This window comes from Pleurodeles waltl, chromosome 12, assembly GCF_031143425.1.
Source record: "Pleurodeles waltl isolate 20211129_DDA chromosome 12, aPleWal1.hap1.20221129, whole genome shotgun sequence".
Taxonomy (NCBI): domain Eukaryota; kingdom Metazoa; phylum Chordata; class Amphibia; order Caudata; family Salamandridae; genus Pleurodeles; species Pleurodeles waltl.
In genome coordinates, this window is record NC_090451.1 from 126,140,946 (window position 1) to 126,163,020 (window position 22,075).

The 22,075-nt window shown below is 42.5% G+C and overlaps 7 non-coding genes across 7 annotated transcripts; 5 read left to right on the top strand and 2 right to left on the bottom strand.

The window, feature by feature from the left end:
* Positions 1-1,782: 1,782 nt before the first annotated feature.
* Positions 1,783-1,865, top strand: TRNAL-AAG (transfer RNA leucine (anticodon AAG)). Its single transcript has one exon. It is a non-coding gene; the product is annotated as a tRNA-Leu (tRNA).
* Positions 1,866-2,245: 380 nt separating this feature from the next.
* Positions 2,246-2,327, bottom strand: TRNAS-UGA (transfer RNA serine (anticodon UGA)). The gene has a single exon. It is a non-coding gene; the product is annotated as a tRNA-Ser (tRNA).
* A 3,661-nt stretch (positions 2,328-5,988) lies between these two features.
* TRNAL-AAG (transfer RNA leucine (anticodon AAG)) lies at positions 5,989-6,070 on the top strand. Its single transcript has one exon. It is a non-coding gene; the product is annotated as a tRNA-Leu (tRNA).
* A 4,094-nt stretch (positions 6,071-10,164) lies between these two features.
* Positions 10,165-10,246, top strand: TRNAL-AAG (transfer RNA leucine (anticodon AAG)). Its single transcript has one exon. It is a non-coding gene; the product is annotated as a tRNA-Leu (tRNA).
* Positions 10,247-14,367: 4,121 nt separating this feature from the next.
* Positions 14,368-14,449, top strand: TRNAL-AAG (transfer RNA leucine (anticodon AAG)). Its single transcript has one exon. It is a non-coding gene; the product is annotated as a tRNA-Leu (tRNA).
* A 380-nt stretch (positions 14,450-14,829) lies between these two features.
* On the bottom strand, positions 14,830-14,911 carry TRNAS-UGA (transfer RNA serine (anticodon UGA)). Its single transcript has one exon. It is a non-coding gene; the product is annotated as a tRNA-Ser (tRNA).
* A 3,659-nt stretch (positions 14,912-18,570) lies between these two features.
* TRNAL-AAG (transfer RNA leucine (anticodon AAG)) lies at positions 18,571-18,652 on the top strand. Its single transcript has one exon. It is a non-coding gene; the product is annotated as a tRNA-Leu (tRNA).
* The last annotated feature ends 3,423 nt before the right edge of the window (positions 18,653-22,075 follow it).

Sequence of the window (22,075 nt, forward strand, 5' to 3'; positions counted from 1 at the left end):
GAGTTAGAGTGGATTGGATTCGGGTGAGTGATTTGGACTGGAGTGAGGTGGATTAGTGTGGGTGAAGTGGTCTGGATGGGGTGGATTGTAGTGGGGAAGATTGGAGTGGGGTGGATTGAAGTGTACCGCAGGATTATGTGTTAAAGATTAATTTCAGAATTTACACATAATAAAGAAACACTGTTGATTTGCAATATTTTAAACGAGCTAATCGTCATCTTTTGAGAAGAGTGCCCACGAACAAAAGCAAAAGAAAACATGCGTGGAACGTGGGAAAAGACGATTTGGCAAAATAAAAGAAAGTTCGATTTAAATTTAAAACTTAACAGTTTTGGTTGTCCTGCTGGGCATGTTTTTGCCAGTCACAAGCCTTCTGTTTGCAGGGCACTAGAAGGTAAAAGGAAAAAATAGTACCTTGATCAGGTGGGGAGCAGCGGTCAGGCACTGATTAAGCTGAATCAATCAACGCTTGGTCGCTGCTCTACAGAGAGGAACGGAAATGATGCAAGACATGCCTTGATGAATTAGGAAACTGTAAAGAAGAGTGCCACATAAATAAAAAAATGGTGAGAGACATGCGGGCTCCAAGCCCTTTACTGAATACTACAGAGTCTATCAAGCGAGACCCTAAAAAGGTCAGTTAGTTAAAATAAACAAACATTGTTACTTCTAAAAATCAATATTCCAAGGACGCCTAGATGGTCGTCAAGCAAAAAGTTCCTAGTGCATGGAGGGGCTTATGGTAGTTCTGAAGAGAGGCAAAGGACTTGGTCAGAGGGTGGCCTTGTTGGTGTGGTAGGGAAGCAATACCTCAAACATTATTACTGGGGTAGGGGAACTTGCAATTCGGAGTAATGAAAATTATCACAAAGCAATCAAGTAATTCCACATCAAAATAACAAGCGTGCGGGCTGACAACCATGCTCTCAGCATCAACGAGCGCAGAGTGAAGTGAATTTTACCATCCTCTGTGCATTTTTATTGCGAGGCTCATTTACATTTGACTTGGCGCGCAGAACGAGTGAGAACCAGGTCAATAGAAACAAAAATCATCTATTTAAAAAGTTTAGTTTCACGTGGGCCTGTTGTCCTTACTTCTTTCAGAATAGCTTTTGAACCTCTGTCCTGTGTGTGTCTGTGACTGTCACGTGAAAGACAGTCAGGGCATCCAGGTGGACCCCATGTCACCTGGAGCACCGCCCACCAGTGCTGGAGTTTTAAACAGCACCCGGTTGCATTTTGGGACTTGTGCCTTTTCAATGTGAGCTCAAAGACGGGAGCCTGTGAAATTCTATTGGCTAAAAAATATTAACAGCGGAATGTGAATAGGCCACACAAGACATGACGTCACTGGAAAGCTAAACAGTATGTTGGGGAGACTGGGTGCGGCAATAGGGCTGATGTCATGAATACGTGCAACTCCTCAGTTATTTTTGAATGAACTGCTCATTCATTAGATCCCACCCAAAGAAATGAGCCCACCGGTATGAACACTTGTTTCATTAGAAAATGATGGAGTCACATTGCCTATGTAGAGCAGGTGCTTATACCTTGGTTGGAAGTCATTGCTCGGAGAGTGTTGTCTTTTAAGGTGATTGCACTAGGTCCGAGCAGGTGGGAGAAGACTTGTGCAGTGACTGAGTAAGAGAGATAACCTTCAATTACCACATCACCCTCCCGACATTGTAATCATGTCCATGAAATGGTTTATCAACTCGACTTTCCACACTAAGTGAGGAGACTCAGGGTTACGGTGCTCATGAAGTGCACAGACACACTGAGAGCAACAGTGGCCGAGCGGTCTAAGGCGCTGGATTAAGGCTCCAGTCTCTTTGGAGGCGTGGGTTCAAATCCCACCGCTGCCAGAGATGGATTTTTACAGATCTTAATGACGCATCTCCCTTCTGACCCTTCAATTTGCATAAGCAGTGACTCTACCAATAGGTCCCTAATTGTAAAACTCTTTTACAGTCTCCTTCTAAGTAAACTCCTAAACCGTGGACTCCAAGAAATCGGCTGATTGGCGCTGCTGTTGTTTTGCTTCATTCTGCTTAGATCATCTTCAAATGGAAGGTTTAACAAATCATTTGTTCTCCCCACGCGGTCACCCGCTCTTCTCTCTGCAAAATAAAATCGAACCTCTGTTAAATAAAGATTTAAAGTAAATTATCTATCTTCCCAAATAAAGTTGGTAAATGTGTTCTTCACAGTTATTTTAAAAATCAGGTTTAAAATAAACAACAGAGGTAGTCAGCAGGATTCAAACCCGTGCAGGGAACCCCCAAAGGATTTCAAGTCCATCACCTTAACCACTCGGCCATAACTACCAGCTCTCATTGAGCTCTACCGAAACTTTATATCACAACAAAATTGTGCAAAATGGCCGTGCAGACCTATATATGACTCCATTTAGTAGGATCTCTAACTGTGTGCAAAGGGCACATTGCTATGTTTCTGTCTAAGCTTTGCTTTAGGTCTGAGGTCTTAAGAACCAAAGCAGGCTCCACGCACACTTGCCTGCACAAAAAAACAAGCATTTGCAATGCGAAAGGTCTCACATTTGTGAGAGTTAGAGCTATTGGCGTTGCAAATGACAATGTCTTTTACCTAGGTTTTGGTTTTCTTTGGGAAAATTTGATGTGTCCACGTTGTGTTTTGGGGCACTTCCTGTCGCGGGCGCTAGGCCTACCCACACAAGTGAGGTAAAAAATGTTATCGGGAGACTTGGGGAAACATAGAATAGCAAAACAAGAGTTACTGCCCCTTGTCTTTATCTACATTTTTTCCTTCCGAATATAAGACAGTGTGTAAAAAAGACGTCTATTTGAGAAATGCCCTTTAATTCGCATGCTAGTGTGGGCACCCCAGAATTCAGAGATGTGCAAATAACCACTGCTCCTTCACTCCTTATCTTGTGCCCATTTTGGAAATAGAAAGGTTTTCTTGATACCTTTTTTTCACTCTATATACTTCGGCAAATTAATTGCAGTATACCCGGTATAGAATGAAAACCCACTGCAAGGTGCAGCTCATTTATTTTCTCTGGATACCTAGGGTTCTTGATGAACCTACAAGCCCTATATATCCCCGCAACCAGAAGAGTCCAGCAGGCGTAATGGTATATTGCTTTCAAAAATCTGACATTGCAGAAAAAAGTTACAGAGTAAAACGTAGAGGAAAATGGCTGTTTTTTTCTTCTCAATTTCAATATTTTTTTTTTATTTCAGTTGTTATTTTCTGTAGGAAACACTTGTAAGATCTACACAAGTTACCCATTGCTGAATTCAGAATGTTGTCTTCTTTTCAAAAATGTTTAGGTTACTGGGACCCAGCATTGGTTTCACACCCATTTCTGTCACTGACTGGAAGGAGGCTAAAAGCACACAAAATCGTAAAAATGGGGTATGTCCCAGTAAAATGCCAAAATTGTGTTGAAAAATTGGGTTTTCTGATTCAAGTCTGCCTGTCCCTGAAAGCTGGGAAGCTGGTGATTTTAGCAGTGCAAACCCTTTGTTGATGCCAATTTCAGGGACAAAAACCACAAGCCTTCTTCTCCAGCCCTTTTTTCCATTTTTTTCTTTTTTAAAACAAAATGTTTACCGTATTTTGGCTAATTTCTTGGTCTCCTTCAGGGGAACCCACAAAGTCTGGGTACCTCTAGAATCCCTAGGATGTTGGAAAAAAAGGACGCAAATTTGGCGTGGATAGCTTATGTGGACAAAAATCTATGAGGGCCTAAGCGCGCCCTGCCCCAAATAGCCAAAAAAATGCCTGCCACCTGAGGGGGAAAAGGCTGGCAGCGAAGGGGTTAAAATGCACTATTTTATTCCAATTTCTTCACTTAGCTTCAGATGAACTATTTTTCCCTCCCACCAACTCCTTTCAAAGTGCACCAGCCACCACTGCCTTGGGTGGGACAGATTGTTTTCGATTGCAGTATGGCAGATTGTTTTGGATTGCAGTGTGGTAGTTTGTTTTTGATTGGAGTGCAGCAGATTGCAGTGGGGTAGATTGTTTTGAATTGGAGTAGGGGAGATTGTTTTGAAGTGGAGTCGGGCAGATTGGAGTGGGGCAGATTGTTTTGGATCGAAGTGGGACAGATTGTTTTGGAGTGGTGCAGATTGTTTTTTATTATAGTGGGGCACATTGGAGTGAGACAGATTTGCTTGGGGTGGGTGGAGAGGATTGGAGTAGGATGAGTTAGAGTGGATTGGATTCGGGTGAGTGATTTGGACTGGAGTGAGGTGGATTAGTGTGGGTGAAGTGGTCTGGATGGGGTGGATTGTAGTGGGGAAGATTGGAGTGGGGTGGATTGAAGTGTACCGCAGGATTATGTGTTAAAGATTAATTTCAGAATTTACACATAATAAAGAAACACTGTTGATTTGCAATATTTTAAACGAGCTAATCGTCATCTTTTGAGAAGAGTGCCCACGAACAAAAGCAAAAGAAAACATGCGTGGAACGTGGGAAAAGACGATTTGGCAAAATAAAAGAAAGTTCGATTTAAATTTAAAACTTAACAGTTTTGGTTGTCCTGCTGGGCATGTTTTTGCCAGTCACAAGCCTTCTGTTTGCAGGGCACTAGAAGGTAAAAGGAAAAAATAGTACCTTGATCAGGTGGGGAGCAGCGGTCAGGCACTGATTAAGCTGAATCAATCAACGCTTGGTCGCTGCTCTACAGAGAGGAACGGAAATGATGCAAGACATGCCTTGATGAATTAGGAAACTGTAAAGAAGAGTGCCACATAAATAAAAAAATGGTGAGAGACATGCGGGCTCCAAGCCCTTTACTGAATACTACAGAGTCTATCAAGCGAGACCCTAAAAAGGTCAGTTAGTTAAAATAAACAAACATTGTTACTTCTAAATATCAATATTCCAAGGACGCCTAGATGGTCGTCAAGCAAAAAGTTCCTAGTGCATGGAGGGGCTTATGGCAGTTCTGAAGAGAGGCAAAGGACTTGGTCAGAGGGTGGCCTTGTTGGTGTGGTAGGGAAGCAATACCTCAAACATTATTACTGGGGTAGGGGAGCTTGCAATTCGGAGTAATGAAAATTATCACAAAGCAATCAAGTAATTCCACATCAAAATAACAAGCGTGCGGGCTGACAACCATGCTCTCAGCATCAACGAGCGCAGAGTGAAGTGAATTTTACCATCCTCTGTGCATTTTTATTGCGGGGCTCATTTACATTTGACTTGGCGCGCAGAACGAGTGAGAACCAGGTCAATAGAAACAAAAATCATCTATTTAAAAAGTTTAGTTTCACGTGGGCCTGTTGTCCTTACTTCTTTCAGAATAGCTTTTGAACCTCTGTCCTGAGTGTGTCTGTGACTGTCACGTGAAAAGGCAGTCAGGGCATCCAGGTGGACCCCATGTCACCTGGGGCACCGCCCACCAGTGCTGGAGTTTTAAACAGCACCCGGTTGCATTTTGGGACTTGTGCCTTTTCAATGTGAGCTCAAAGACGGGAGCCTGTGAAATTCTATTGGCTAAAAAATATTAACAGCGGAATGTGAATAGGCCACACAAGACATGACGTCACTGGAAAGCTAAACAGTATGTTGGGGAGACTGGGTGCGGCAATAGGGCTGATGTCATGAATACGTGCAACTCCTCAGTTATTTTTGAATGAACTGCTCATTCATTAGATCCCACCCAAAGAAATGAGCCCACCAGTATGAACACTTGTTTCATTAGAAAATGATGGAGTCACATTGCCTATGTAGAGCAGGTGCTTATACCTTGGTTGGAAGTCATTGCTCGGGAGAGTGTTGTCTTTTAAGGTGATTGCACTAGGTCCGAGCAGGTGGGAGAAGACTTGTGCAGTGACTGAGTAAGAGAGATAACCTTCAATTACCACATCACCCTCCCGACATTGTAATCATGTCCATGAAATGGTTTATCAACTCGACTTTCCACACTAAGTGAGGAGACTCAGGGTTACGGTGCTCATGAAGTGCACAGACACACTGAGAGCAACAGGTAGCGTGGCCGAGCGGTCTAAGGCGCTGGATTAAGGCTCCAGTCTCTTTGGAGGCGTGGGTTCAAATCCCACCGCTGCCAGAGATGGATTTTTACAGATCTTAATGACGCATCTCCCTTCTGACCCTTCAATTTGCATAAACAGTGACTCTACCAATAGGTCCCTAATTTTAAAACTCTTTTACAGTCTCCTTCTAAGTAAACTCCTAAACCGTGGACTCCAAGAAATCGGCTGATTGGCGCTGCTGTTGTTTTGCTTCATTCTGCTTAGATCACCTTCAAATGGAAGGTTTAACAAATCATTTGTTCTCCCCACGCGGTCACCCGCTCTTCTCTCTGCAAAATAAAATCGAACCTCTGTTAAATAAAGATTTAAAGTAAATTATCTATCTTCCCAAATAAAGTTGGTAAATGTGTTCTTCACAGTTATTTTAAAAATCAGGTTTAAAATAAACAACAGAGGTAGTCAGCAGGATTCAAACCCGTGCAGGGAACCCCCAAAGGATTTCAAGCCCATCACCTTAACCACTCGGCCATAACTACCAGCTCTCATTGAGCTCTACCGAAACTTTATATCACAACAAAATTGTGCAAAATGGCCGAGCAGACCTATATATGACTCCATTTAGTAGGATCTCTAACTGTGTGCAAAGGGCACATTGCTATGTTTCTGTCTAAGCTTTGCTTTAGGTCTGAGGTCTTAAGAACCAAAGCAGGCTCCACGCACACTTGCCTGCACAAAAAAACAAGCATTTGCAATGCGAAAGGTCTCACATTTGTGAGAGTTAGAGCTATTGGCGTTGCAAATGACAATGTCTTTTACCTAGGTTTTGGTTTTCTTTGGGAAAATTTGATGTGTCCACGTTGTGTTTTGGGGCACTTCCTGTCGCGGGCGCTAGGCCTACCCACACAAGTGAGGTAAAAAATGTTATCGGGAGACTTGGGGAAACATAGAATAGCAAAACAAGAGTTACTGCCCCTTGTCTTTATCTACATTTTTTCCTTCCAAATATAAGACAGTGTGTAAAAAAGACGTCTATTTGAAAAATGCCCTTTAATTCGCATGCTAGTGTGGGCACCCCAGAATTCAGAGATGTGCAAATAACCACTGCTCCTTCACTCCTTATCTTGTGCCCATTTTGGAAATAGAAAGGTTTTCTTGATACCTATTTTTCACTCTATATACTTCGGCAAATTAATTGCAGTATACCCGGTATAGAATGAAAACCCACTGAAAGGTGCAGCTCATTTATTTTCTCTGGATACCTAGGGTTCTTGATGAACCTACAAGCCCTATATATCCCCGCAACCAGAAGAGTCCAGCAGGCGTAATGGTATATTGCTTTCAAAAATCTGACATTGCAGAAAAAAGTTACAGAGTAAAACGTAGAGGAAAATGGCTGTTTTTTTCTTCTCAATTTCAATATTTTTTTTTTATTTCAGTTGTTATTTTCTGTAGGAAACACTTGTAAGATCTACACAAGTTACCCATTGCTGAATTCAGAATGTTGTCTTCTTTTCAAAAATGTTTAGGTTACTGGGACCCAGCATTGGTTTCACACCCATTTCTGTCACTGACTGGAAGGAGGCTAAAAGCACACAAAATCGTAAAAATGGGGTATGTCCCAGTAAAATGCCAAAATTGTGTTGAAAAATTGGGTTTTCTGATTCAAGTCTGCCTGTCCCTGAAAGCTGGGAAGCTGGTGATTTTAGCAGTGCAAACCCTTTGTTGATGCCAATTTCAGGGACAAAAACCACAAGCCTTCTTCTCCAGCCCTTTTTTCCATTTTTTTCTTTTTTAAAACAAAATGTTTACTGTATTTTGGCTAATTTCTTGGTCTCCTTCAGGGGAACCCACAAAGTCTGGGTACCTCTAGAATCCCTAGGATGTTGGAAAAAAAGGACGCAAATTTGGCGTGGATAGCTTATGTGGACAAAAATCTATGAGGGCCTAAGCGCGCCCTGCCCCAAATAGCCAAAAAAATGCCTGGCACCTGAGGGAAAAGGCTGGCAGCGAAGGGGTTAAAATGCACTATTTTATTCCAATTTCTTCACTTAGCTTCAGATGAACTATTTTTCCCTCCCACCAACTCCTTTCAAAGTGCACCAGCCACCACTGCCTTGGGTGGGACAGATTGTTTTCGATTGCAGTGTGGTAGTTTGTTTTTGATTGGAGTGCAGCAGATTGCAGTGGGGTAGATTGTTTTGAATTGGAGTAGGGGAGATTGTTTTGAAGTGGAGTCGGGCAGATTGGAGTGGGGCAGATTGTTTTGGATCGAAGTGGGACAGATTGTTTTGGAGTGGTGCAGATTGTTTTTTATTATAGTGGGGCACATTGGAGTGAGACAGATTTGCTTGGGGTGGGTGGAGAGGATTGGAGTAGGATGAGTTAGAGTGGATTGGATTCGGGTGAGTGATTTGGACTGGAGTGAGGTGGATTAGTGTGGGTGAAGTGGTCTGGATGGGGTGGATTGTAGTGGGGAAGATTGGAGTGGGGTGGATTGAAGTGTACCGCAGGATTATGTGTTAAAGATTAATTTCAGAATTTACACATAATAAAGAAACACTGTTGATTTGCAATATTTTAAACGAGCTAATCGTCATCTTTTGAGAAGAGTGCCCACGAACAAAAGCAAAAGAAAACATGCGTGGAACGTGGGAAAAGACGATTTGGCAAAATAAAAGAAAGTTCGATTTAAATTTAAAACTTAACAGTTTTGGTTGTCCTGCTGGGCATGTTTTTGCCAGTCACAAGCCTTCTGTTTGCAGGGCACTAGAAGGTAAAAGGAAAAAATAGTACCTTGATCAGGTGGGGAGCAGCGGTCAGGCACTGATTAAGCTGAATCAATCAACGCTTGGTCGCTGCTCTACAGAGAGGAACGGAAATGATGCAAGACATGCCTTGATGAATTAGGAAACTGTAAAGAAGAGTGCCACATAAATAAAAAAATGGTGAGAGACATGCGGGCTCCAAGCCCTTTACTGAATACTACAGAGTCTATCAAGCGAGACCCTAAAAAGGTCAGTTAGTTAAAATAAACAAACATTGTTACTTCTAAATATCAATATTCCAAGGACGCCTAGATGGTCGTCAAGCAAAAAGTTCCTAGTGCATGGAGGGGCTTATGGTAGTTCTGAAGAGAGGCAAAGGACTTGGTCAGAGGGTGGCCTTGTTGGTGTGGTAGGGAAGCAATACCTCAAACATTATTACTGGGGTAGGGGAACTTGCAATTCGGAGTAATGAAAATTATCACAAAGCAATCAAGTAATTCCACATCAAAATAACAAGCGTGCGGGCTGACAACCATGCTCTCAGCATCAACGAGCGCAGAGTGAAGTGAATTTTACCATCCTCTGTGCATTTTTATTGCGAGGCTCATTTACATTTGACTTGGCGCGCAGAACGAGTGAGAACCCGGTCAATAGAAACAAAAATCATCTATTTAAAAAGTTTAGTTTCACGTGGGCCTGTTGTCCTTACTTCTTTCAGAATAGCTTTTGAACCTCTGTCCTGTGTGTGTCTGTGACTGTCACGTGAAAGGCAGTCAGAGCATCCAGGTGGGCCCCATGTCACCTGGGGCACCGCCCACCAGTGCTGGAGTTTTAAACAGCACCCGGTTGCATTTTGGGACTTGTGCCTTTTCAATGTGAGCTCAAAGACGGGAGCCTGTGAAATTCTATTGGCTAAAAAATATTAACAGCGGAATGTGAATAGGCCACACAAGACATGACGTCACTGGAAAGCTAAACAGTATGTTGGGGAGACTGGGTGCGGCAATAGGGCTGATGTCATGAATACGTGCAACTCCTCGGTTATTTTTGAATGAACTGCTCATTCATTAGATCCCACCCAAAGAAATGAGCCCACCAGTATGAACACTTGTTTCATTAGAAAATGATGGAGTCACATTGCCTATGTAGAGCAGGTGCTTATACCTTGGTTGGAAGTCATTGCTCGGAGAGTGTTGTCTTTTAAGGTGATTGCACTAGGTCCGAGCAGGTGGGAGAAGACTTGTGCAGTGACTGAGTAAGAGAGATAACCTTCAATTACCACATCACCCTCCCGACATTGTAATCATGTCCATGAAATGGTTTATCAACTCGACTTTCCACACTAAGTGAGGAGACTCAGGGTTACGGTGCTCATGAAGTGCACAGACACACTGAGAGCAACAGGTAGCGTGGCCGAGCGGTCTAAGGCGCTGGATTAAGGCTCCAGTCTCTTTGGAGGCGTGGGTTCAAATCCCACCGCTGCCAGAGATGGATTTTTACAGATCTTAATGACGCATCTCCCTTCTGACCCTTCAATTTGCATAAGCAGTGACTCTACCAATAGGTCCCTAATTTTAAAACTCTTTTACAGTCTCCTTCTAAGTAAACTCCTAAACCGTGGACTCCAAGAAATCGGCTGATTGGCGCTGCTGTTGTTTTGCTTCATTCTGCTTAGATCACCTTCAAATGGAAGGTTTAACAAATCATTTGTTCTCCCCACGCGGTCACCCGCTCTTCTCTCTGCAAAATAAAATCGAACCTCTGTTAAATAAAGATTTAAAGTAAATTATCTATCTTCCCAAATAAAGTTGGTAAATGTGTTCTTCACAGTTATTTTAAAAATCAGGTTTAAAATAAACAACAGAGGTAGTCAGCAGGATTCAAACCCGTGCAGGGAACCCCCAAAGGATTTCAAGCCCATCACCTTAACCACTCGGCCATAACTACCAGCTCTCATTGAGCTCTACCGAAACTTTATATCACAACAAAATTGTGCAAAATGGCCGTGCTGACCTATATATGACTCCATTTAGTAGGATCTCTAACTGTGTGCAAAGGGCACATTGCTATGTTTCTGTCTAAGCTTTGCTTTAGGTCTGAGGTCTTAAGAACCAAAGCAGGCTCCACGCACACTTGCCTGCACAAAAAAACAAGCATTTGCAATGCGAAAGGTCTCACATTTGTGAGAGTTAGAGCTATTGGCGTTGCAAATGACAATGTCTTTTACCTAGGTTTTGGTTTTCTTTGGGAACATTTGATGTGTCCACGTTGTGTTTTGGGGCACTTCCTGTCGCGGGCGCTAGGCCTACCCACACAAGTGAGGTAAAAAATGTTATCGGGAGACTTGGGGAAACATAGAATAGCAAAACAAGAGTTACTGCCCCTTGTCTTTATCTACATTTTTTCCTTCCAAATATAAGACAGTGTGTAAAAAAGACGTCTATTTGAGAAATGCCCTTTAATTCGCATGCTAGTGTGGGCACCCCAGAATTCAGAGATGTGCAAATAACCACTGCTCCTTCACTCCTTATCTTGTGCCCATTTTGGAAATAGAAAGGTTTTCTTGATACCTTTTTTTCACTCTATATACTTCGGCAAATTAATTGCAGTATACCCGGTATAGAATGAAAACCCACTGCAAGGTGCAGCTCATTTATTTTCTCTGGATACCTAGGGTTCTTGATGAACCTACAAGCCCTATATATCCCCGCAACCAGAAGAGTCCAGCAGGCGTAATGGTATATTGCTTTCAAAAATCTGACATTGCAGAAAAAAGTTACAGAGTAAAACGTAGAGGAAAATGGCTGTTTTTTTCTTCTCGATTTCAAATTTTTTTTTTTATTTCAGTTGTTATTTTCTGTAGGAAACACTTGTAAGATCTACACAAGTTACCCATTGCTGAATTCAGAATGTTGTCTTCTTTTCAAAAATGTTTAGGTTACTGGGACCCAGCATTGGTTTCACACCCATTTCTGTCACTGACTGGAAGGAGGCTAAAAGCACACAAAATCGTAAAAATGGGGTATGTCCCAGTAAAATGCCAAAATTGTGTTGAAAAATTGGGTTTTCTGATTCAAGTCTGCCTGTCCCTGAAAGCTGGGAAGCTGGTGATTTTAGCAGTGCAAACCCTTTGTTGATGCCAATTTCAGGGACAAAAACCACAAGCCTTCTTCTCCAGCCCTTTTTTCCATTTTTTTCTTTTTTAAAACAAAATTTTTACTGTATTTTGGCTAATTTCTTGGTCTCCTTCAGGGGAACCCACAAAGTCTGGGTACCTCTAGAATCCCTAGGATGTTGGAAAAAAAGGACGCAAATTTGGCGTGGATAGCTTATGTGGACAAAAATCTATGAGGGCCTAAGCGCGCCCTGCCCCAAATAGCCAAAAAAATGCCTGGCACCTGAGGGGGAAAAGGCTGGCAGCGAAGGGGTTAAAATGCACTATTTTATTCCAATTTCTTCACTTAGCTTCAGATGAACTATTTTTCCCTCCCACCAACTCCTTTCAAAGTGCACCAGCCACCACTGCCTTGGGTGGGACAGATTGTTTTCGATTGCAGTATGGCAGATTGTTTTGGATTGCAGTGTGGTAGTTTGTTTTTGATTGGAGTGCAGCAGATTGCAGTGGGGTAGATTGTTTTGAATTGGAGTAGGGGAGATTGTTTTGAAGTGGAGTCGGGCAGATTGGAGTGGGGCAGATTGTTTTGGATCGAAGTGGGACAGATTGTTTTGGAGTGGTGCAGATTGTTTTTTATTATAGTGGGGCACATTGGAGTGAGACAGATTTGCTTGGGGTGGGTGGAGAGGATTGGAGTAGGATGAGTTAGAGTGGATTGGATTCAGGTGAGTGATTTGGACTGGAGTGAGGTGGATTAGTGTGGGTGAAGTGGTCTGGATGGGGTGGATTGTAGTGGGGAAGATTGGAGTGGGGTGGATTGAAGTGTACCGCAGGATTATGTGTTAAAGATTAATTTCAGAATTTACACATAATAAAGAAACACTGTTGATTTGCAATATTTTAAACGAGCTAATCGTCATCTTTTGAGAAGAGTGCCCACGAACAAAAGCAAAAGAAAACATGCGTGGAACGTGGGAAAAGACGATTTGGCAAAATAAAAGAAAGTTCGATTTAAATTTAAAACTTAACAGTTTTGGTTGTCCTGCTGGGCATGTTTTTGCCAGTCACAAGCCTTCTGTTTGCAGGGCACTAGAAGGTAAAAGGAAAAAATAGTACCTTGATCAGGTGGGGAGCAGCGGTCAGGCACTGATTAAGCTGAATCAATCAACGCTTGGTCGCTGCTCTACAGAGAGGAACGGAAATGATGCAAGACATGCCTTGATGAATTAGGAAACTGTAAAGAAGAGTGCCACATAAATAAAAAAATGGTGAGAGACATGCGGGCTCCAAGCCCTTTACTGAATACTACAGAGTCTATCAAGCGAGACCCTAAAAAGGTCAGTTAGTTAAAATAAACAAACATTGTTACTTCTAAAAATCAATATTCCAAGGACGCCTAGATGGTCGTCAAGCAAAAAGTTCCTAGTGCATGGAGGGGCTTATGGTAGTTCTGAAGAGAGGCAAAGGACTTGGTCAGAGGGTGGCCTTCTTGGTGTGGTAGGGAAGCAATACCTCAAACATTATTACTGGGGTAGGGGAACTTGCAATTCGGAGTAATGAAAATTATCACAAAGCAATCAAGTAATTCCACATCAAAATAACAAGCGTGCGGGCTGACAACCATGCTCTCAGCATCAACGAGCGCAGAGTGAAGTGAATTTTACCATCCTCTGTGCATTTTTATTGCGAGGCTCATTTACATTTGACTTGGCGCGCAGAACGAGTGAGAACCAGGTCAATAGAAACAAAAATCATCTATTTAAAAAGTTTAGTTTCACGTGGGCCTGTTGTCCTTACTTCTTTCAGAATAGCTTTTGAACCTCTGTCCTGTGTGTGTCTGTGACTGTCACGTGAAAGGCAGTCAGGGCATCCAGGTGGACCCCATGTCACCTGGAGCACCGCCCACCAGTGCTGGAGTTTTAAACAGCACCCGGTTGCATTTTGGGACTTGTGCCTTTTCAATGTGAGCTCAAAGACGGGAGCCTGTGAAATTCTATTGGCTAAAAAATATTAACAGCGGAATGTGAATAGGCCACACAAGACATGACGTCACTGGAAAGCTAAACAGTATGTTGGGGAGACTGGGTGCGGCAATAGGGCTGATGTCATGAATACGTGCAACTCCTCAGTTATTTTTGAATGAACTGCTCATTCATTAGATCCCACCCAAAGAAATGAGCCCACCGGTATGAACACTTGTTTCATTAGAAAATGATGGAGTCACATTGCCTATGTAGAGCAGGTGCTTATACCTTGGTTGGAAGTCATTGCTCGGAGAGTGTTGTCTTTTAAGGTGATTGCACTAGGTCCGAGCAGGTGGGAGAAGACTTGTGCAGTGACTGAGTAAGAGAGATAACCTTCAATTACCACATCACCCTCCCGACATTGTAATCATGTCCATGAAATGGTTTATCAACTCGACTTTCCACACTAAGTGAGGAGACTCAGGGTTACGGTGCTCATGAAGTGCACAGACACACTGAGAGCAACAGGTAGCGTGGCCGAGCGGTCTAAGGCGCTGGATTAAGGCTCCAGTCTCTTTGGAGGCGTGGGTTCAAATCCCACCGCTGCCAGAGATGGATTTTTACAGATCTTAATGACGCATCTCCCTTCTGACCCTTCAATTTGCATAAGCAGTGACTCTACCAATAGGTCCCTAATTGTAAAACTCTTTTACAGTCTCCTTCTAAGTAAACTCCTAAACCGTGGACTCCAAGAAATCGGCTGATTGGCGCTGCTGTTGTTTTGCTTCATTCTGCTTAGATCATCTTCAAATGGAAGGTTTAACAAATCATTTGTTCTCCCCACGCGGTCACCCGCTCTTCTCTCTGCAAAATAAAATCGAACCTCTGTTAAATAAAGATTTAAAGTAAATTATCTATCTTCCCAAATAAAGTTGGTAAATGTGTTCTTCACAGTTATTTTAAAAATCAGGTTTAAAATAAACAACAGAGGTAGTCAGCAGGATTCAAACCCGTGCAGGGAACCCCCAAAGGATTTCAAGTCCATCACCTTAACCACTCGGCCATAACTACCAGCTCTCATTGAGCTCTACCGAAACTTTATATCACAACAAAATTGTGCAAAATGGCCGTGCAGACCTATATATGACTCCATTTAGTAGGATCTCTAACTGTGTGCAAAGGGCACATTGCTATGTTTCTGTCTAAGCTTTGCTTTAGGTCTGAGGTCTTAAGAACCAAAGCAGGCTCCACGCACACTTGCCTGCACAAAAAAACAAGCATTTGCAATGCGAAAGGTCTCACATTTGTGAGAGTTAGAGCTATTGGCGTTGCAAATGACAATGTCTTTTACCTAGGTTTTGGTTTTCTTTGGCAAAATTTGATGTGTCCACGTTGTGTTTTGGGGCACTTCCTGTCTCGGGCGCTAGGCCTACCCACACAAGTGAGGTAAAAAATGTTATCGGGAGACTTGGGGAAACATAGAATAGCAAAACAAGAGTTACTGCCCCTTGTCTTTATCTACATTTTTTCCTTCCAAATATAAGACAGTGTGTAAAAAAGACGTCTATTTGAGAAATGCCCTTTAATTCGCATGCTAGTGTGGGCACCCCAGAATTCAGAGATGTGCAAATAACCACTGCTCCTTCACTCCTTATCTTGTGCCCATTTTGGAAATAGAAAGGTTTTCTTGATACCTTTTTTTCACTCTATATACTTCGGCAAATTAATTGCAGTATACCCGGTATAGAATGAAAACCCACTGCAAGGTGCAGCTCATTTATTTTCTCTGGATACCTAGGGTTCTTGATGAACCTACAAGCCCTATATATCCCCGCAACCAGAAGAGTCCAGCAGGCGTAATGGTATATTGCTTTCAAAAATCTGACATTGCAGAAAAAAGTTACAGAGTAAAACGTAGAGGAAAATGGCTGTTTTTTTCTTCTCAATTTCAATATTTTTTTTTTATTTCAGTTGTTATTTTCTGTAGGAAACACTTGTAAGATCTACACAAGTTACCCATTGCTGAATTCAGAATGTTGTCTTCTTTTCAAAAATGTTTAGGTTACTGGGACCCAGCATTGGTTTCACACCCATTTCTGTCACTGACTGGAAGGAGGCTAAAAGCACACAAAATCGTAAAAATGGGGTATGTCCCAGTAAAATGCCAAAATTGTGTTGAAAAATTGGGTTTTCTGATTCAAGTCTGCCTGTCCCTGAAAGCTGGGAAGCTGGTGATTTTAGCAGTGCAAACCCTTTGTTGATGCCAATTTCAGGGACAAAAACCACAAGCCTTCTTCTCCAGCCCTTTTTTCCATTTTTTTCTTTTTTAAAACAAAATGTTTCCGTATTTTGGCTAATTTCTTGGTCTCCTTCAGGGGAACCCACAAAGTCTGGGTACCTCTAGAATCCCTAGGATGTTGGAAAAAAAGGACGCAAATTTGGCGTGGATAGCTTATGTGGACAAAAATCTATGAGGGCCTAAGCGCGCCCTGCCCCAAATAGCCAAAAAAATGCCTGGCACCTGAGGGGGAAAAGGCTGGCAGCGAAGGGGTTAAAATGCACTATTTTATTCCAATTTCTTCACTTAGCTTCAGATGAACTATTTTTCCCTCCCACCAACTCCTTTCAAAGTGCACCAGCCACCACTGCCTTGGGTGGGACAGATTGTTTTCGATTGCAGTATGGCAGATTGTTTTGGATTGCAGTGTGGTAGTTTGTTTTTGATTGGAGTGCAGCAGATTGCAGTGGGGTAGATTGTTTTGAATTGGAGTAGGGGAGATTGTTTTGAAGTGGAGTCGGGCAGATTGGAGTGGGGCAGATTGTTTTGGATCGAAGTGGGACAGATTGTTTTGGAGTGGTGCAGATTGTTTTTTATTATAGTGGGGCACATTGGAGTGAGACAGATTTGCTTGGGGTGGGTGGAGAGGATTGGAGTAGGATGAGTTAGAGTGGATTGGATTCGGGTGAGTGATTTGGACTGGAGTGAGGTGGATTAGTGTGGGTGAAGTGGTCTGGATGGGGTGGATTGTAGTGGGGAAGATTGGAGTGGGGTGGATTGAAGTGTACCGCAGGATTATGTGTTAAAGATTAATTTCAGAATTTACACATAATAAAGAAACACTGTTGATTTGCAATATTTTAAACGAGCTAATCGTCATCTTTTGAGAAGAGTGCCCACGAACAAAAGCAAAAGAAAACATGCGTGGAACGTGGGAAAAGACGATTTGGCAAAATAAAAGAAAGTTCGATTTAAATTTAAAACTTAACAGTTTTGGTTGTCCTGCTGGGCATGTTTTTGCCAGTCACAAGCCTTCTGTTTGCAGGGCACTAGAAGGTAAAAGGAAAAAATAGTACCTTGATCAGGTGGGGAGCAGCGGTCAGGCACTGATTAAGCTGAATCAATCAACGCTTGGTCGCTGCTCTACAGAGAGGAACGGAAATGATGCAAGACATGCCTTGATGAATTAGGAAACTGTAAAGAAGAGTGCCACATAAATAAAAAAATGGTGAGAGACATGCGGGCTCCAAGCCCTTTACTGAATACTACAGAGTCTATCAAGCGAGACCCTAAAAAGGTCAGTTAGTTAAAATAAACAAACATTGTTACTTCTAAAAATCAATATTCCAAGGACGCCTAGATGGTCGTCAAGCAAAAAGTTCCTAGTGCATGGAGGGGCTTATGGTAGTTCTGAAGAGAGGCAAAGGACTTGGTCAGAGGGTGGCCTTGTTGGTGTGGTAGGGAAGCAATACCTCAAACATTATTACTGGGGTAGGGGAACTTGCAATTCGGAGTAATGAAAATTATCACAAAGCAATCAAGTAATTCCACATCAAAATAACAAGCGTGCGGGCTGACAACCATGCTCTCAGCATCAACGAGCGCAGAGTGAAGTGAATTTTACCATCCTCTGTGCATTTTTATTGCGAGGCTCATTTACATTTGACTTGGCGCGCAGAACGAGTGAGAACCAGGTCAATAGAAACAAAAATCATCTATTTAAAAAGTTTAGTTTCACGTGGGCCTGTTGTCCTTACTTCTTTCAGAATAGCTTTTGAACCTCTGTCCTGTGTGTGTCTGTGACTGTCACGTGAAAGACAGTCAGGGCATCCAGGTGGACCCCATGTCACCTGGAGCACCGCCCACCAGTGCTGGAGTTTTAAACAGCACCCGGTTGCATTTTGGGACTTGTGCCTTTTCAATGTGAGCTCAAAGACGGGAGCCTGTGAAATTCTATTGGCTAAAAAATATTAACAGCGGAATGTGAATAGGCCACACAAGACATGACGTCACTGGAAAGCTAAACAGTATGTTGGGGAGACTGGGTGCGGCAATAGGGCTGATGTCATGAATACGTGCAACTCCTCAGTTATTTTTGAATGAACTGCTCATTCATTAGATCCCACCCAAAGAAATGAGCCCACCAGTATGAACACTTGTTTCATTAGAAAATGATGGAGTCACATTGCCTATGTAGAGCAGGTGCTTATACCTTGGTTGGAAGTCATTGCTCGGGAGAGTGTTGTCTTTTAAGGTGATTGCACTAGGTCCGAGCAGGTGGGAGAAGACTTGTGCAGTGACTGAGTAAGAGAGATAACCTTCAATTACCACATCACCCTCCCGACATTGTAATCATGTCCATGAAATGGTTTATCAACTCGACTTTCCACACTAAGTGAGGAGACTCAGGGTTACGGTGCTCATGAAGTGCACAGACACACTGAGAGCAACAGGTAGCGTGGCCGAGCGGTCTAAGGCGCTGGATTAAGGCTCCAGTCTCTTTGGAGGCGTGGGTTCAAATCCCACCGCTGCCAGAGATGGATTTTTACAGATCTTAATGACGCATCTCCCTTCTGACCCTTCAATTTGCATAAACAGTGACTCTACCAATAGGTCCCTAATTTTAAAACTCTTTTACAGTCTCCTTCTAAGTAAACTCCTAAACCGTGGACTCCAAGAAATCGGCTGATTGGCGCTGCTGTTGTTTTGCTTCATTCTGCTTAGATCACCTTCAAATGGAAGGTTTAACAAATCATTTGTTCTCCCCACGCGGTCACCCGCTCTTCTCTCTGCAAAATAAAATCGAACCTCTGTTAAATAAAGATTTAAAGTAAATTATCTATCTTCCCAAATAAAGTTGGTAAATGTGTTCTTCACAGTTATTTTAAAAATCAGGTTTAAAATAAACAACAGAGGTAGTCAGCAGGATTCAAACCCGTGCAGGGAACCCCCAAAGGATTTCAAGCCCATCACCTTAACCACTCGGCCATAACTACCAGCTCTCATTGAGCTCTACCGAAACTTTATATCACAACAAAATTGTGCAAAATGGCCGAGCAGACCTATATATGACTCCATTTAGTAGGATCTCTAACTGTGTGCAAAGGGCACATTGCTATGTTTCTGTCTAAGCTTTGCTTTAGGTCTGAGGTCTTAAGAACCAAAGCAGGCTCCACGCACACTTGCCTGCACAAAAAAACAAGCATTTGCAATGCGAAAGGTCTCACATTTGTGAGAGTTAGAGCTATTGGCGTTGCAAATGACAATGTCTTTTACCTAGGTTTTGGTTTTCTTTGGGAAAATTTGATGTGTCCACGTTGTGTTTTGGGGCACTTCCTGTCGCGGGCGCTAGGCCTACCCACACAAGTGAGGTAAAAAATGTTATCGGGAGACTTGGGGAAACATAGAATAGCAAAACAAGAGTTACTGCCCCTTGTCTTTATCTACATTTTTTCCTTCCAAATATAAGACAGTGTGTAAAAAAGACGTCTATTTGAAAAATGCCCTTTAATTCGCATGCTAGTGTGGGCACCCCAGAATTCAGAGATGTGCAAATAACCACTGCTCCTTCACTCCTTATCTTGTGCCCATTTTGGAAATAGAAAGGTTTTCTTGATACCTATTTTTCACTCTATATACTTCGGCAAATTAATTGCAGTATACCCGGTATAGAATGAAAACCCACTGAAAGGTGCAGCTCATTTATTTTCTCTGGATACCTAGGGTTCTTGATGAACCTACAAGCCCTATATATCCCCGCAACCAGAAGAGTCCAGCAGGCGTAATGGTATATTGCTTTCAAAAATCTGACATTGCAGAAAAAAGTTACAGAGTAAAACGTAGAGGAAAATGGCTGTTTTTTTCTTCTCAATTTCAATATTTTTTTTTTATTTCAGTTGTTATTTTCTGTAGGAAACACTTGTAAGATCTACACAAGTTACCCATTGCTGAATTCAGAATGTTGTCTTCTTTTCAAAAATGTTTAGGTTACTGGGACCCAGCATTGGTTTCACACCCATTTCTGTCACTGACTGGAAGGAGGCTAAAAGCACACAAAATCGTAAAAATGGGGTATGTCCCAGTAAAATGCCAAAATTGTGTTGAAAAATTGGGTTTTCTGATTCAAGTCTGCCTGTCCCTGAAAGCTGGGAAGCTGGTGATTTTAGCAGTGCAAACCCTTTGTTGATGCCAATTTCAGGGACAAAAACCACAAGCCTTCTTCTCCAGCCCTTTTTTCCATTTTTTTCTTTTTTAAAACAAAATGTTTACTGTATTTTGGCTAATTTCTTGGTCTCCTTCAGGGGAACCCACAAAGTCTGGGTACCTCTAGAATCCCTAGGATGTTGGAAAAAAAGGACGCAAATTTGGCGTGGATAGCTTATGTGGACAAAAATCTATGAGGGCCTAAGCGCGCCCTGCCCCAAATAGCCAAAAAAATGCCTGGCACCTGAGGGAAAAGGCTGGCAGCGAAGGGGTTAAAATGCACTATTTTATTCCAATTTCTTCACTTAGCTTCAGATGAACTATTTTTCCCTCCCACCAACTCCTTTCAAAGTGCACCAGCCACCACTGCCTTGGGTGGGACAGATTGTTTTCGATTGCAGTGTGGTAGTTTGTTTTTGATTGGAGTGCAGCAGATTGCAGTGGGGTAGATTGTTTTGAATTGGAGTAGGGGAGATTGTTTTGAAGTGGAGTCGGGCAGATTGGAGTGGGGCAGATTGTTTTGGATCGAAGTGGGACAGATTGTTTTGGAGTGGTGCAGATTGTTTTTTATTATAGTGGGGCACATTGGAGTGAGACAGATTTGCTTGGGGTGGGTGGAGAGGATTGGAGTAGGATGAGTTAGAGTGGATTGGATTCGGGTGAGTGATTTGGACTGGAGTGAGGTGGATTAGTGTGGGTGAAGTGGTCTGGATGGGGTGGATTGTAGTGGGGAAGATTGGAGTGGGGTGGATTGAAGTGTACCGCAGGATTATGTGTTAAAGATTAATTTCAGAATTTACACATAATAAAGAAACACTGTTGATTTGCAATATTTTAAACGAGCTAATCGTCATCTTTTGAGAAGAGTGCCCACGAACAAAAGCAAAAGAAAACATGCGTGGAACGTGGGAAAAGACGATTTGGCAAAATAAAAGAAAGTTCGATTTAAATTTAAAACTTAACAGTTTTGGTTGTCCTGCTGGGCATGTTTTTGCCAGTCACAAGCCTTCTGTTTGCAGGGCACTAGAAGGTAAAAGGAAAAAATAGTACCTTGATCAGGTGGGGAGCAGCGGTCAGGCACTGATTAAGCTGAATCAATCAACGCTTGGTCGCTGCTCTACAGAGAGGAACGGAAATGATGCAAGACATGCCTTGATGAATTAGGAAACTGTAAAGAAGAGTGCCACATAAATAAAAAAATGGTGAGAGACATGCGGGCTCCAAGCCCTTTACTGAATACTACAGAGTCTATCAAGCGAGACCCTAAAAAGGTCAGTTAGTTAAAATAAACAAACATTGTTACTTCTAAATATCAATATTCCAAGGACGCCTAGATGGTCGTCAAGCAAAAAGTTCCTAGTGCATGGAGGGGCTTATGGTAGTTCTGAAGAGAGGCAAAGGACTTGGTCAGAGGGTGGCCTTGTTGGTGTGGTAGGGAAGCAATACCTCAAACATTATTACTGGGGTAGGGGAACTTGCAATTCGGAGTAATGAAAATTATCACAAAGCAATCAAGTAATTCCACATCAAAATAACAAGCGTGCGGGCTGACAACCATGCTCTCAGCATCAACGAGCGCAGAGTGAAGTGAATTTTACCATCCTCTGTGCATTTTTATTGCGAGGCTCATTTACATTTGACTTGGCGCGCAGAACGAGTGAGAACCCGGTCAATAGAAACAAAAATCATCTATTTAAAAAGTTTAGTTTCACGTGGGCCTGTTGTCCTTACTTCTTTCAGAATAGCTTTTGAAC